This window comes from Protopterus annectens, chromosome 8.part0, assembly GCF_019279795.1.
Source record: "Protopterus annectens isolate FY-2018-M chromosome 8.part0, PAN1.0, whole genome shotgun sequence".
Lineage (NCBI taxonomy): Eukaryota > Metazoa > Chordata > Ceratodontiformes > Protopteridae > Protopterus > Protopterus annectens.
In genome coordinates this window covers 1,257,552,954-1,257,566,115 of record NC_056741.1, presented here as the reverse complement: position 1 = coordinate 1,257,566,115, position 13,162 = coordinate 1,257,552,954, and the positions used below count along the sequence as shown (strand labels likewise).

Genomic DNA, 13,162 nt, shown 5'->3' with positions numbered 1-13,162 from the left:
GGATTCACTAGATATGCCAACTGAGCAATAACATTTCAACCTGAAGTACTAGGACCTCAGGGTATGCTATGGAAAATGGGAAGACATGGGAGACAAAGCCCCTTCAATGAGATTTTTGGGCAGGGTGGGGTGAATTAACCTTAATTTTAAAGCTTTTTGATGTTTTCACAATTGGAACCAAACTGACACCAGAGGTTGCCTCCACAGTTCATTAATTTTCAGCTAGATTTTATACCTTGGCTTTAAATATGATTAATTACCCAAACTACATTAGATTCCAGACTGTATGATATGAATTAAGTAATTAACAAGTTACTAGCAAGTAACTAACATGACCAGGCAAGCTTAGCTGGTATAAACAGCTGCTTTTTTCATTAGAATGGTTATTTGTATCTGTTTAGTGGCATGCTAACTTGGTTGATTTAATCACTACTGTATTTTGTTACTTTAGTATAAGGGACATCACAGAAATGTTAAGAAAGAGAGGGATAATGTCCTTAGTGATTTAGCTGTGAACTGGGATTTGGGTATTGTATGTACTAGAGGAATGAATGAAAAAATACATTAGCATTTCAAGTTTGTTAGTTTTCAGTACTGTACACACTGGTCTTTTGCTTTTTTTCTGTATTTTTCTTTTGATAGTACTGGGATGGTAGGTATGTTTTATCTACATTTTTCCAGATTTGTTCTGGTTTGAAAAGGCTTCATTCTAGGAAGGATACAAGAAACCTTCATATATGCAAACATGTACCGGATTCACGAATGTCTGCACTAAGTGTACATGATTTGCATTTAAGAACATCCCCATCACATTTTTTGTGCTGTCTATTCACTCAGAAAGATTAAACTGAGTTTAGATACACATTGTGGTAACCTTTATCAATCCCCCTTGATATTTAAGGTTGCAAGAAAATCAGTTGGAAAACTAAAATTAGGAGGAAGAAGGGGCAAGTTATGCTTGTGTAGTCTATTCACTCAGAATGGTGTACACTTAGTGTAGGTGTTAATGAATTTGGCCCATAGCTTTACCAGCACAGGATTACGGTCATCATTAACTTTATTAGAAGTGGGAAAATAAGTTGTCAGGATGTTGATGCTGTTAGTATACATATTTATGTCTTTTTATTTGCTAACTGAGGTAGAGCACTGCTCACCATTGCCCTTTTTGAGGTTCAGTCTGGGGTTACAAACTGTCAAAGTAACCATGCATACCAATTTAACAGTAATCACATAATATATTAACAATAACCAAGTTGAAGCCATAGCAATAAGCAAGTTAATCACCAACTTATACATGATAATAGTCTGGCAGACAGCGCAAATAGTTAAAGCTATGAGCTGTTATTGAGCTGCTTCCCTGAGTACAAGGTTTGATTCCCTCAGAATCCACTGGCCTACTGTGCATCTCTGAGCAGGTCACTTAACCAAACAGTGCTCTGGGCATTAAGGGGACTGAGGTTGGCTTCTCAGTGGTTTCCTAGACCACGTGTCTAGTAGCTGCCTATAAACATGGTTTTAACATTTAAAAACATCCATATGAGAAAGCAACTTTTGAATATGCAATATCCACAGGATTTGTAAAGCATGGAAAGACTGGAATTTAGTGCACAGCAGTTTAGAAAGTAAGAGGACTGTGGAAGGTATAGAGTGAAGTCAGTTAGCCAGATCAGTAGGAGAATCAGGAGGAGGAATAAGAGGATGAAAAGAAAGAAGAGCCATGATTGGGAACTGTGCTGGTCATTCCTTTGGGCAATATAGTAGCTTAATATATCATAAATATGAAAGGGAACTACGTTTCAAGACAACAGTCTAATTTATATTATTGTTCAAGAAGCACGTGTGTTTATAAACAGGTATTGCTTAGGCTCATAGGTTCATAGGTGTGTACTAGGCTGATGGCCCTGGGGCCTTTACAAGCCTAGCCATAGGATTACCCTGGCATCTTGCCACCCGACCTTAGTTCCCAGTGCTTCTGTCGAGTAGAGCCACTGGAGTTATCCCTGGGGTAAATTTTCTATTTCCCATCCACTCATCAAGATTTTTATTGAAGAGGGTCAGCGAGGTGCTCTGCTTGACATGTATGGAAAGTCTATTCCATAGCATGGGCAGTCTCTGGGTTATGAACCTGTCCCTCCAGTACATTCTGTTGATTGTGGTAATGAAGTTGAGGTCTCTGGAGTGTGTGGTGCAGAGGGATTGGGATTTCTTTAGATGTAGCATTTCTAACAGAGTTGGGTCAGGCATGGCTTTGTAAGTCAAGCAGAGATAACCTCTAAGTAGGCAATATGAGACAGGGAATAGTTGGAGTTTTTTGTCTGTCCATACAGGACAAGTGTTTAAGGCCTAGGATCCTCTTTATGAGGTACTTCTGTGGCTTCTCCTCTGCAGGTGTCTAGTAAGGTACATGCCAAATGGGGCATTGTACTCAATGATTGGCCTAATGAGGGAAGAGTAGAGGGAGACAATGACCTCTTTCTTCCTGAATGCAAAACCCTTAGTAATGAGATGTGCCACATAGAAGGACTTTCTGACCACAGTGGCAATGTGGTGATCAAAAGAGAGGTTGCTGTCAACCTGTGTTCCCAGATCTCATATAATGCCTTCTGTGTTCAGAGGACTGCCATCAGTGTGGTAATTCATGGGAACTGGGTTTTTCCCAGAGGGGATTCTGACATATTTTTATGGCATTGAGCTTAAGGCCGTGGTTCTGACACCAGTCATTGGTCTCAGTGAGGCCATTCTGTAGGATGTCAACATCACTTTGAAGTTAATAATAGCACCCAAGTTGCAATCGCCTGTGAACTTTGTCAGCCAGAGTCCCTTCGTGTTGGCCTGGACTTCAGAGAAGCAGATACCAAACAGGAGAGGACCTTGGACCAAATCCTGTGGGACTCCACTCGTCTAGTGACTAGTTGTAACTAGTCGGTAGTCTGACTTGGAGTCAGCTACTTTCACACTGTGGGTTCTATCTGTGAGCCAGTTTGAAATCCACCTAGTGATATAGGGGTTGATGCCTAGCTTAGTGAGGTTTTCTATGATTCCTGAGTGGGGAATGGTATCAAAGTCCTTGGCCAGATCAAGGTAGGCTGTATGAACCACCTTGCCTTCCTCCAAAGCTCTGGTAACTGACTCAAAGAAGTCGACCAAGATGAGCAGGCATGATCTACCCTTCACAAAACCAAACTGTGTGGATCCAGAGTTTGGAGATTCCCTATATGCTTGTTTATTAGGTCCATGATGATGTGTTCCATAGATTTGCACATCAGACTCATCAGGCTAATGGGGCAATAGTTCCCAGGGTCTGTAGTCGCTCCTCTTTTGTGGAGAGGGATGACTGTAGCAGTGCACCATTCGGTAGGGGCAAAACCTGAGGTGAGGCTGTGATTGAACAGGGCACACAGGTGAAGTGCCAGTTCACTCTGTAGTTCATGTAGACAGGGATATTGTCAGGTCTCATAGAAGATATATTCTTGGCCTTGGACAGTGCTGTTTTTACCTGTGCAGCAGTAATACTGGGTGCCTGGCAATCTACTGGTATTGTGATAGGTCCTTTGGGGAGGGAGAGAGGGGTAAAGTTTGCACTGAATCTGTTGGACAGTATATTGGCAATATTTGTTGGCTTGGTATAGGATGTACCATTGTGCAGTAGCTAAGAGCAAATCTGGGTATTGGCATGGGAATTCTTTATGTAACTATAGAAGGCCTTGTGGTTGTCTTTAATATCTGCTGCAATTCTGTTTTCATAGCTAGCTTTAGAGGATTTGATGAGGGATCTCAACTTTTTGTTGAGACTGATAAGGGAGTTATTCCACATCAGTTTCCTCCTTCCTTTGTAGAGTTTGTTTATGGCAGGGGACCACCAGATTTGCTTCCTTTTTTTGGAGGAGAGCGTCTTGTTTCTATTGGGTATGGTGAGATCCATGCATTTGTGTACGTGTTCATAGAGTGCATTGGTGTATGATTTGGTGTAGCCTGTTTTAGGAGCCCAAAGTTAGCTTTGAAGAAGTTTTTCATAGTGGTTACCTTTGCGGGGGTGGGAGGGATGTGGATTTCAAAGTTGATTAGTTTGTGGTCATATCTAACCAGGGAGGAGCTGACTATTGGTGTAGAACAATGGTCACCCATGTTAGTAATGACCAGGTCAAGGATGTTGCTACCTCTAATGGGGGTAAGAATGAGCTGGTCCAGGGCATTGGAATTAATGAACTCCAGGAAATGTTGGGCAAGTGTACTGGTACATGACTAGATTTCCCAGTTAATGGAGGGGTAGTTGAAGTCACCCAGTATGAGAGTATTAGGTTGGACCCTAATATTCTCCGGGGTGTTTAGGAGCATGGAGTGTGAGTCTTGGGACATGGTTGGGGACCTATAGCAGGCTATGACCTGGATTGTTGCCTTATCCAATGTTAGCTGCACCGGAAGTATCTCTGATGCGTTATGTTGGGTTACCAGTCTGGAGGTGTGCACATCCTTTATGAATATGGAAACACCACCACCTTTGGAGCTTTGGTCCATGTTCTGGGGCCAAACGGTGTGGAAAGAGTTATAGCCTGGTCGTATAGGGGTGCTTTCTGCTGCCTTGAACCAGGTCTCTGTTATAGGACAAATGCCAATGTTCTCCATTTTAAGGAGTGCTTTGAGTGAGTGCACTTTGAGATTTAGACTTATAGCATTGAGCAGCATGACCCTCAGATTGCATTTGTTTGTAGCTGTTGCAGTGGTAATTTGGTCTTTGGAACACCACCTAAAAAAGGCACTATAGTGGTGCAAGAGCCTTGGCTAGTATCCAGAAGCCCAGGGGTGACAGATGCAGGCCATCTCTGGCAAAGCATAGAGGTCTGTCAATCATGTCATCCCAGGCAGACAGATACTGGATCCCCTTAGAATGGCACCAGAAACTTAGCCAATTGTTGAAATCAGTCATTTTCTGCTTGTACTGTGGTATCATTCTGGGTGATGGTAGGATGCTGCTCAGGGCTAGGGTCATACCCGCCTGGGCTACATAATCCAAGAGCTCCTCCATATCTCTTTTCATGTAGTCCAGCGAGGTATGTCTCAGGTCACTCACACCCACATGTACAATGACTGAGTTATATTTGTACCTGCTGTTGAGGGACCTGAGTGCATGCATTATGTGGAAGATCCTGGCACCTGACAGACAGCTGACTGTTACTTTCTCCTTATTCAACTTAGTGAGTGGGACATCAGTGTGCCTCACTATCGAGTCACCTATGACTAGTGTGTCGGGCATGCTGATTTGCCTTAGGGGCTTTGGTTGAGTGGCATATTGTTTAGGAGAGTTATGTGTCTCATGATTAGTGTTGTGTTGTGGTGGTTGAGTGCATTTTTGCCTTGGAGTTCTCTGCTGTTTGTGTAGATTTGTATTGAGATCCTCCACAAAAGTGTGTGTGTGGTTTGTGTTTTTATGTAAAGACAGTGTTGGTGTGTGTTCTAGAGGTCTATGTGTTCCATGTGGTGTGGTGCAAGTGTTGACCTTCTTCTCTTGACCAGCTATTCCAGTCGTGGTTGAAGAGTGCGTTGCTTCTAATTTGGATATATAAGTGCATCTCACGCAAGTCTGAGTGTTGGGAGGTAAGAGGAGAGGGTTGTCGGTGTACATGAGGCAGTTGTTACATTGCCTCAGGATGCCCAAGTTCACCAACTTAATAGGAGAAAGCACAGGGAACTGATCTTTAAACATGCCTGGAGGGGTGGGCATTAATAATAAGTACTGGATCTGTCTCCTTGTAGAACATTTATTGCTGGTGGCACTTTTGTGTGCTACAATAATTGCTACAAGAAGCCTGGTAAAGTGCTAGACTAATAAACTAGTAAAAGTGTAGGAGAGGAGAGAACTAGTAGATCTAAGAGAAAAATTAAAGAGCAGACTTTGGTACTGCTCAGATGCTTACAAACAGTCCTGGATAAAACAAGTCTGTATCTGGACTAGACTAGTTACAAGAAAGGTTTGAAACAAGCGCAAATGCAGGCTTTTAAACTAGAAAGTTGAGAGAGATGGACAAACTGCCCAAATGGCCAATAAACTACAATTTCTGGGCCAGAAACCACTCCCCTTGTGGTAGATAGGCTACTTAGTGCTTACCACTCCCACTGACAAGCTAGAAGGCTTCCCTCCAACACAGAAAGGCTTGGGGGGCTCAGAAGCTTACAAACAGTCCTGGGTACAGCAAATCTGCATCTGGACTAGACTAGTTACAGGAAAGGGGGGAAACATGCGCAAATGCGGGTTTTTAAATCAGAAAGTTGAAAGAGATGGAAAAAACTGCCCAAACAGCCAATAAACTAAGATTTCTGGGCCAGAAACCACTCCTCCTGTGGTAGATAGGCTACCTAGTGCTTATCACTACCACTGATAAGCTAGAAGGCTTCCCTCTAACACAGAGAGATTTGGGGGGCTCAGAAGCTTACAAATGGTCTTGGATACAGCAAATTTGTATCTGGACTAGACTAGTTACAGGAGAAGCAGGAAACAAGCTCAAATGCAGGCTTTTAAACCAGAAAAGTTGAAAGAGATGGAAAAACTGCTCAAATGGCCAATAACTACAATTTCTGGGCCAGACGCTACTCCTCTTGTGGTAGATAGGCTACTTAGAGCTTACCACTCCCACTGATAAGCTAGAAGGCTTAACACCAACACAGAAAGGCTTAGGGGGCTCAGAAGCTTACAAACAGTCTTGGGTTCAACAAATCTGTATCTGGACTAGACTAGTTACAGGAAAGGGGGGAAACAAGCGCAAATGCAGGCTTTTAAATTAGAAAGTTAAAAGAGATGGAAAAAGCTGCCCAAATGGCTAATAAACTACAATTTCTGGACCAGAATCCACTCCTCTTGTGGTAGATAGGCTACCTAGTGCTTACCCCTCCCACTGATAAGCTAGAAGGCTTCCCTCCAACACAGAAAGGCTTGGGGGACTCAGACGCTTACAAACTGTTCTGGATACAGTAAATCTGTATCTGGACTAGACTAGTTACAGGAAAAGTGGGAAACAAGCTCAAACAAGGTATTTTAAACCAGAAAAGTTGAAAGAGATGGAAAAACTGTCCAACGGCCAACAACTACAATTTCTAGGCGAGAAACCACTCCTTTTGTGGTAGATAGGCTACCTAGTGCTTACCACTCCCAATGATAAGCTAGAAGGCTTCCTTCCAAACACAGAAAGGCTTTGGCGGCTCAGAAGCTTACAAACCATCCTGGATACAGCAAATCTGTATCTGGACTAGACTAGTTACAAAAAAGGCAGGAAAGGCAGGAAACAAGCTTAGAAAAATTTTTTTTTTACAGAAGGGCAGCTAAAACAGCACTAAAAACAGTTCAAGTGCAGTGCAAGCTAGCACACTTGAGTGTGTAGCAATATTAGAGCAAATATAGTTTAAATAAATGCAATTTATTCAAACTGTATTCTGAACTGAATTCAATTATTGTTTTATTCAAGTCTGAACAGTTAAAAAGTGCCAAAAATATACTTGTCAGCTGAGAAGCACACAAAGAGATTCTGGCAGACATTTTTTTAAACTACATTGAGCTTCAGTGGCTTTTACATTAGTGGCTAAGAATTTCTAGCAAAAACTTAGCATGATCTATACACTGAGTGTGGTGGAAGAAACCTTAGGTTGCATGTGGTGCGGTTCTTTCGGTAAATCTGCTAGCAAAAAAAGGAGAGAGTCTAGAATGAGTAGTTTAAAAATAAAGAGGCTATAAGTATTGATTTGTGCTTACTAGGGAGCCATTTTACTTTTGAGAGTATAGTGCATTGGTGTTCTTTATGTGGTGATAGAGTGTTGAATCTACAGATATTATTGAATGTAGCCTGGAAAGATGTATATTTTCTTTCAGAGGCTGTTTTAATAAGGGATAGTCCATATTCTAGTTGAGGGAGAAGGACTCATTTTCTTAATTACATGTATCCCAGCTGGGGAGAAAAAATGAGAATTTATTTTTGCACTGGAAAAGGAGTTTGCTTACCTTAGGTTTAGTAGATTGAATGTGGTATTGAAAGTTGAAATTTGGGTCTAGCCAGAAACCCTGGTATTTGAATTTCTGCACTGTTTCTATTTTTTTTCCTTATTTATTACAGAGAATGTTTTAGTTTGTCTGGGCTTTGAATAATTTGTGGGTGGTTACAAATATTAATTTTTTGACATAAAATAAAATTATGGTGAACTCTAATCTAAAAAAAGCCCATTAAAAAGAGGAGACTATATAAGACGCACAACAGAATCAGGAATATATACAGTAGAATGTTTGAATGTCATTAATAAGCAGTTAAAGCAAGAACTGCAGACAAAAATAAATGAACTTGCATTTTAAATACCCTTCTCCAAGATGAAGTAGTAATTTATTTCAATGAAACATTCTTATACACCCTTAACAATATAGCTACAGTCCATATTAAAAGAACCAAATCTAATCATTCCTCATGGCTATCAAAGCTAAGTAGATAACCCATGACTGACAGAGGCAGAGCGTCGAGAGAATGGCAAAAGCATAAAAGCAACAAAAACTTTCATTTCTATAGAGAAATTAGAAATCAGCTTAAAAATAAATAATGAAAGACAAAAAGAAATTCTGTGCACTCCTTCAAAGCAATCATAAACATAATCCCAATACATTCTGGCCATCTATTAACTCACTTCTTAACCTGGGATCCCAAAAACAGTTCTTCAGAAGAAATGACCCTGCTCAAAATAGCTTGCATCTTCAGTTCCCATTTTATTGAAAGTACTGTCAACCTAATTACAAAACTATACAAAGTTACCTTTATATTCTCCTGGTTATTCCTCTGACCCTTTCCCTAACACACCTTCTGTTCCATGCATCACTATCAACTCACATCCTTCACATGTCCCTTTATTATCCAATCACATCTCAAGCAGTTCTGCACCCTTTTTCCTCCAACCAGTCCATACTATCATTATCAAAAAACTCTTATTCAAGCTGAAACCATGATCCATTTCTGCAGTTGAACTTCCAAATGAATATTTTTGGCTTGCAGCAGAGGACATAGCCTGTATTATCAGTATTCTTATTAATAGATCCATTCAAGAATCTTATGTCCCAATCTGTTGGAAAAGTCACATTATCCCACTGTATAAAGGAGGTAACTCTGTTGACTTATCCCACTTTTTTCCAATTGTCATTCTGTTCCCTCTCCCTAAATTTCTTGAGCAATGTCCACATAAAGAGCTCCTTAACCATCTCCTTTAAAATTAACTTCTAAACTTCACACAACATGATTTTCGACCAGCCCAGAGTACCACCACTGCCTTATTATCCTTCATGGATACTGTCAACAAAGCTGGGGATTCTGGAAAACTCTTCTCTTCACTTTTCCTTGACTTATTCAAAGCTTTTGACACTGTTTCCCATACCAAACTTTCACATCAACTATCAGTCTAGGCCTTTCATCCCTCACTCTTGCATGGTTCACCAGTTACCTAAATAATAGGCAACAATCAATTAGATAACAAGGCTCCCTCTCAGCATATTTAACCAATAACACTGATGTTCCCCAAGACTCCAGCATATCAAATGAATAACATTGGTGTTCCCAAGGCTCCATCATATCTAACCAATAACATTGGCATTCCTCAAGGCTACATTCCTGGTCCCCTTCTTTTCAACTTATTTATTAATAATCTTAACACTTTTTCTTGTAAAGGCTCTGTAATCCTGTATGCAGATGATTCCACTATTATCTGCTTTTTGAATTCTCTGCCTCACCTGCAAAATATGAAGCAGGAAGCTTTCACTTCTATTAAGACTTGGCTTTATGTTGGCTAACTTTTACTTAACTCTAAGAAAACCACGCTCTTGCTCGTTACTCCCAAAACTCTTGCCCATGAAAATAACTTCAGGATCTAAAGAAATTGAAGTAGTCCCACTCATAAAACTACTTGGTGTGATAATAGGCAATAATCTCAGATCTGACCTTCATATACAGAACATTGTCAAAAGACCCATCAGAAATTTGAAATGCTCTAGAGACATAAAGGATTTCTCAATATTTCCAATAAAAGTACATTGCCCACCACTTTTACTGTCACTCTTATATGGTGCTCAATCTTTACTAACCTCCAGTCCATGATAAAAAGTAAACTAAAACCCTGCTAACAACAAAATAGCTAAGTTTGCCACTAGTTCTAACTATAATTGTCATCACTTTGCTGCTCTTTGCTCTCTCATATGGCTTGAGATTCCATACCATCTTACTTATCTGCAACTTATTACTACTTATAATCTGATAAGAAAACCAGCAACCTGTCCTGCCCTCAGCTTTGTCCTCCACAACTATCTGCCTAATAATCCACTTTGTTCACAGGATAAAAAAACTACTCATGACCCATAAACCAAACAAATATTATTGGTAAAAGCCTTTACTTATACTCTGTAGCAAAAAGCTAGAATTCCTTACCTCTTGCTATCAGGTCTATCTCTATAATACCTTCTTTTAGTCTCAGTGTAAGGGAATACTTATCTAAAACCTGGCTCTGTTCATGTACTAATCCAGGCTCAATCTTCTTCAAGACTTCTAACTACCTACCTTTTATTCTCTTCACTACCAAACTCTTCCATCTCTCACTAGTCTATATCCTATTTGTTAGCTCCTATCTTGGTTGAATCCCTTTAAGACTAAACTTTTCCTACCTGCTTTTTCTTCCCTCTTACCACTGTTCTAATTTGTTTATCTTTTTATATTTGCATAATCTCATGCTTCACTAAGACCTTGCTATGTCTTCTTATCTTTATATTTCTCTACACTTCTTTTCCTATTGCCTCAATGACTTTTTTCTCCTTCCATGTGCATTGTTCATATTGACTTCTCACAATATTTATTAAAATGCGTTTCCTTATCTAAAATCTTCTAGTCTGCAATGTAACTTTTGTTTTCTTTAATGAGTATTATTTTCTTGTTTTGTTATATCTGGAACTTTTTCCCCAGGCTTCTGTTGAAAATGAGTACTTTTTGACTCAGTCAGACTTTTCTGCTAAACAAATATAAATACATAAATACATAAATATAAAACAAATAAATAAATAATAATGACAACAAGAAATTGTTTTTTATTGGAATGTCAATGCAATGAAGAAAGTAATCACATTTTTGGTCTGCTTTATGTTAATGTTATATTAATTACCTGTAACGTAGAAACAGCTAACATTTTCAGTGAGTGTTTTGCTGATTTAGGTAATCCTAACAGAGTGGTTGATAGGCCTGAAACCTACCTGGATTTGTAAACTTAGTGTCCCATGATAACAGAGGAGGATATTAAGTATTCAATAAGTAGGATAAAAAACATGTTCTGTGGGTCTTAATAACATCTGTGGTTACTTAGTATCATGTCACCAGATGTCATGGCATTATTAGTTCATATGTTAAACAATACTCTTGTCACAAGCCTAGCACCAACAGAATGGGAAAGAGCATATGTTGTGCCAATTTATAAAGGAGGCAATAAGCATGATTTTTTTTCTTGTTATCATCCCATTAGTCTGACATCAGTTATCTGCAAGTGTTTTGAATGTTGCTTGCTTCAGCATCTTGTAAAGGAAGATACTTATGGGGTCAATATGGATGATAGTCAGCATGGCTCTATTAAGGGACTCTCAATTCTAATTTGTCCAATCAAATTTTATGACATGATATCTTCCCATCTTGGTCAGAGAAAATGATATCTGGTAGTATATTTGGACAAGTTGAAAGCTTTTTTGCAATATGACAAATACTAGATAGTATGATCTAAATTGGAGTGAACTCTTATATATCTAAATAAAATGATCTGTGGCTAAAAGATAGAGGACAATGTGCTTTGTTTCAGGGATCCAAGTTCACATGGAAGGGGAATAACTATTTAATCCAGTATTCTCCAGTCTACCAACTTCATCTAAATTTTGAATTACCAACTACACAAATTATTGTAAGATGGAAGGAGTAATTTATGAAGTTAAGAATAATGAGGACCTAAATATATATATGAGTTCTTTAGAGTTGTGGACTGTATAAGTGGGATTAAGAGGTTAGAAGTTAGAAGTAGTAACACATAATAAGCACTGGGGAACAACATTGGATTGGGTGTCACATTTAGGAATCAAATTCTGGACATATAGAATAGAGCAATGTGCCAAATTGCCTTAATATTTACTACAGGTGAGAAAAGAGAACCAGAAATACTAAGGATGCTGTTTATATCCACTGTTAAACCTGTACTGTAGCATATTTTTTCTTTCCTTTTCAGAGCAACTCAAACAAATTAATCATTTATAAAATATTATAAATGTTTTATATACATCAGCAAGGGGAAAGTTTTGCCTTGCATTTAGGGTAGTTTCAAAGTCAGACTGGAGAAGGTAAATACATTTAAGTGTGGAAGAACAATATACAACTATTAGGGATTTTGATCCAATACATAAGATTCAACTTAATAAAACATGTAGGAAAGGCAAGTATTTTACTCAGACAATTCCAAGATCAACTAGTGAGGTAAGAACATTTAATTTATGAAAAAACTACAAGAAAGGCCCATCAAAGCAAGAGTATTCACTGTGTAATACCTTAAACCTCCTGTAGTGGAGGCTGTTGGGATATATGCAAATGAACTCTTAAAGGCATGCCAGAGTTTCAGGTACATATTCTGAATGCCCTTGACTTTTTACTTTTACTTTTTAAGTTTTTATTGGTGCATTTAGACCAGTAAAGCCAAACCCCCCCTAGATGCAAACATGCCATGTTTCACTCTTATCCCTCAGGATCTAAGATGACTCTAGCTTCATTGGGAACTATATTGGGTTATTGGGATATTTTGGGAACTGTAGAGATGTTTTATCACTACATCAAATTAAGAATGGAGGTTGTGGGTTATAGTGAAGCGCATCTACTCCCAAACTACTGTAGAGGGAAAAATTCAGATACATTATAAGCAAAAAAGATCTGAGTACATTCAGAGAAATAATGAGCTGTGGGGCATTGCACTTGAATCCTTCACCCACTTTCCTGCATTTCTAAAAAAAAATAATACCAAAGGTAAGATTGCACCATTTAATAAAACCATTTTAAGGTGCGGATTATTAGTCAAGGAAGGTAAGACAGTGTAGGGGGGATAGATAAGAAAGCAACAAAAGAAGAACATGATAATGGACAAGGGT

The 13,162-nt window shown here is 39.1% G+C and overlaps 1 protein-coding gene across 5 annotated transcripts in view; it reads right to left on the bottom strand.

Moving 5' to 3' along the window:
* LOC122809344 (Friend leukemia integration 1 transcription factor-like) overlaps positions 1–13,162 on the bottom strand; it is a 570,988-nt gene that overhangs the window by 119,968 nt on the left and 437,858 nt on the right. The gene's annotated exons all lie outside the window — the stretch shown is intronic.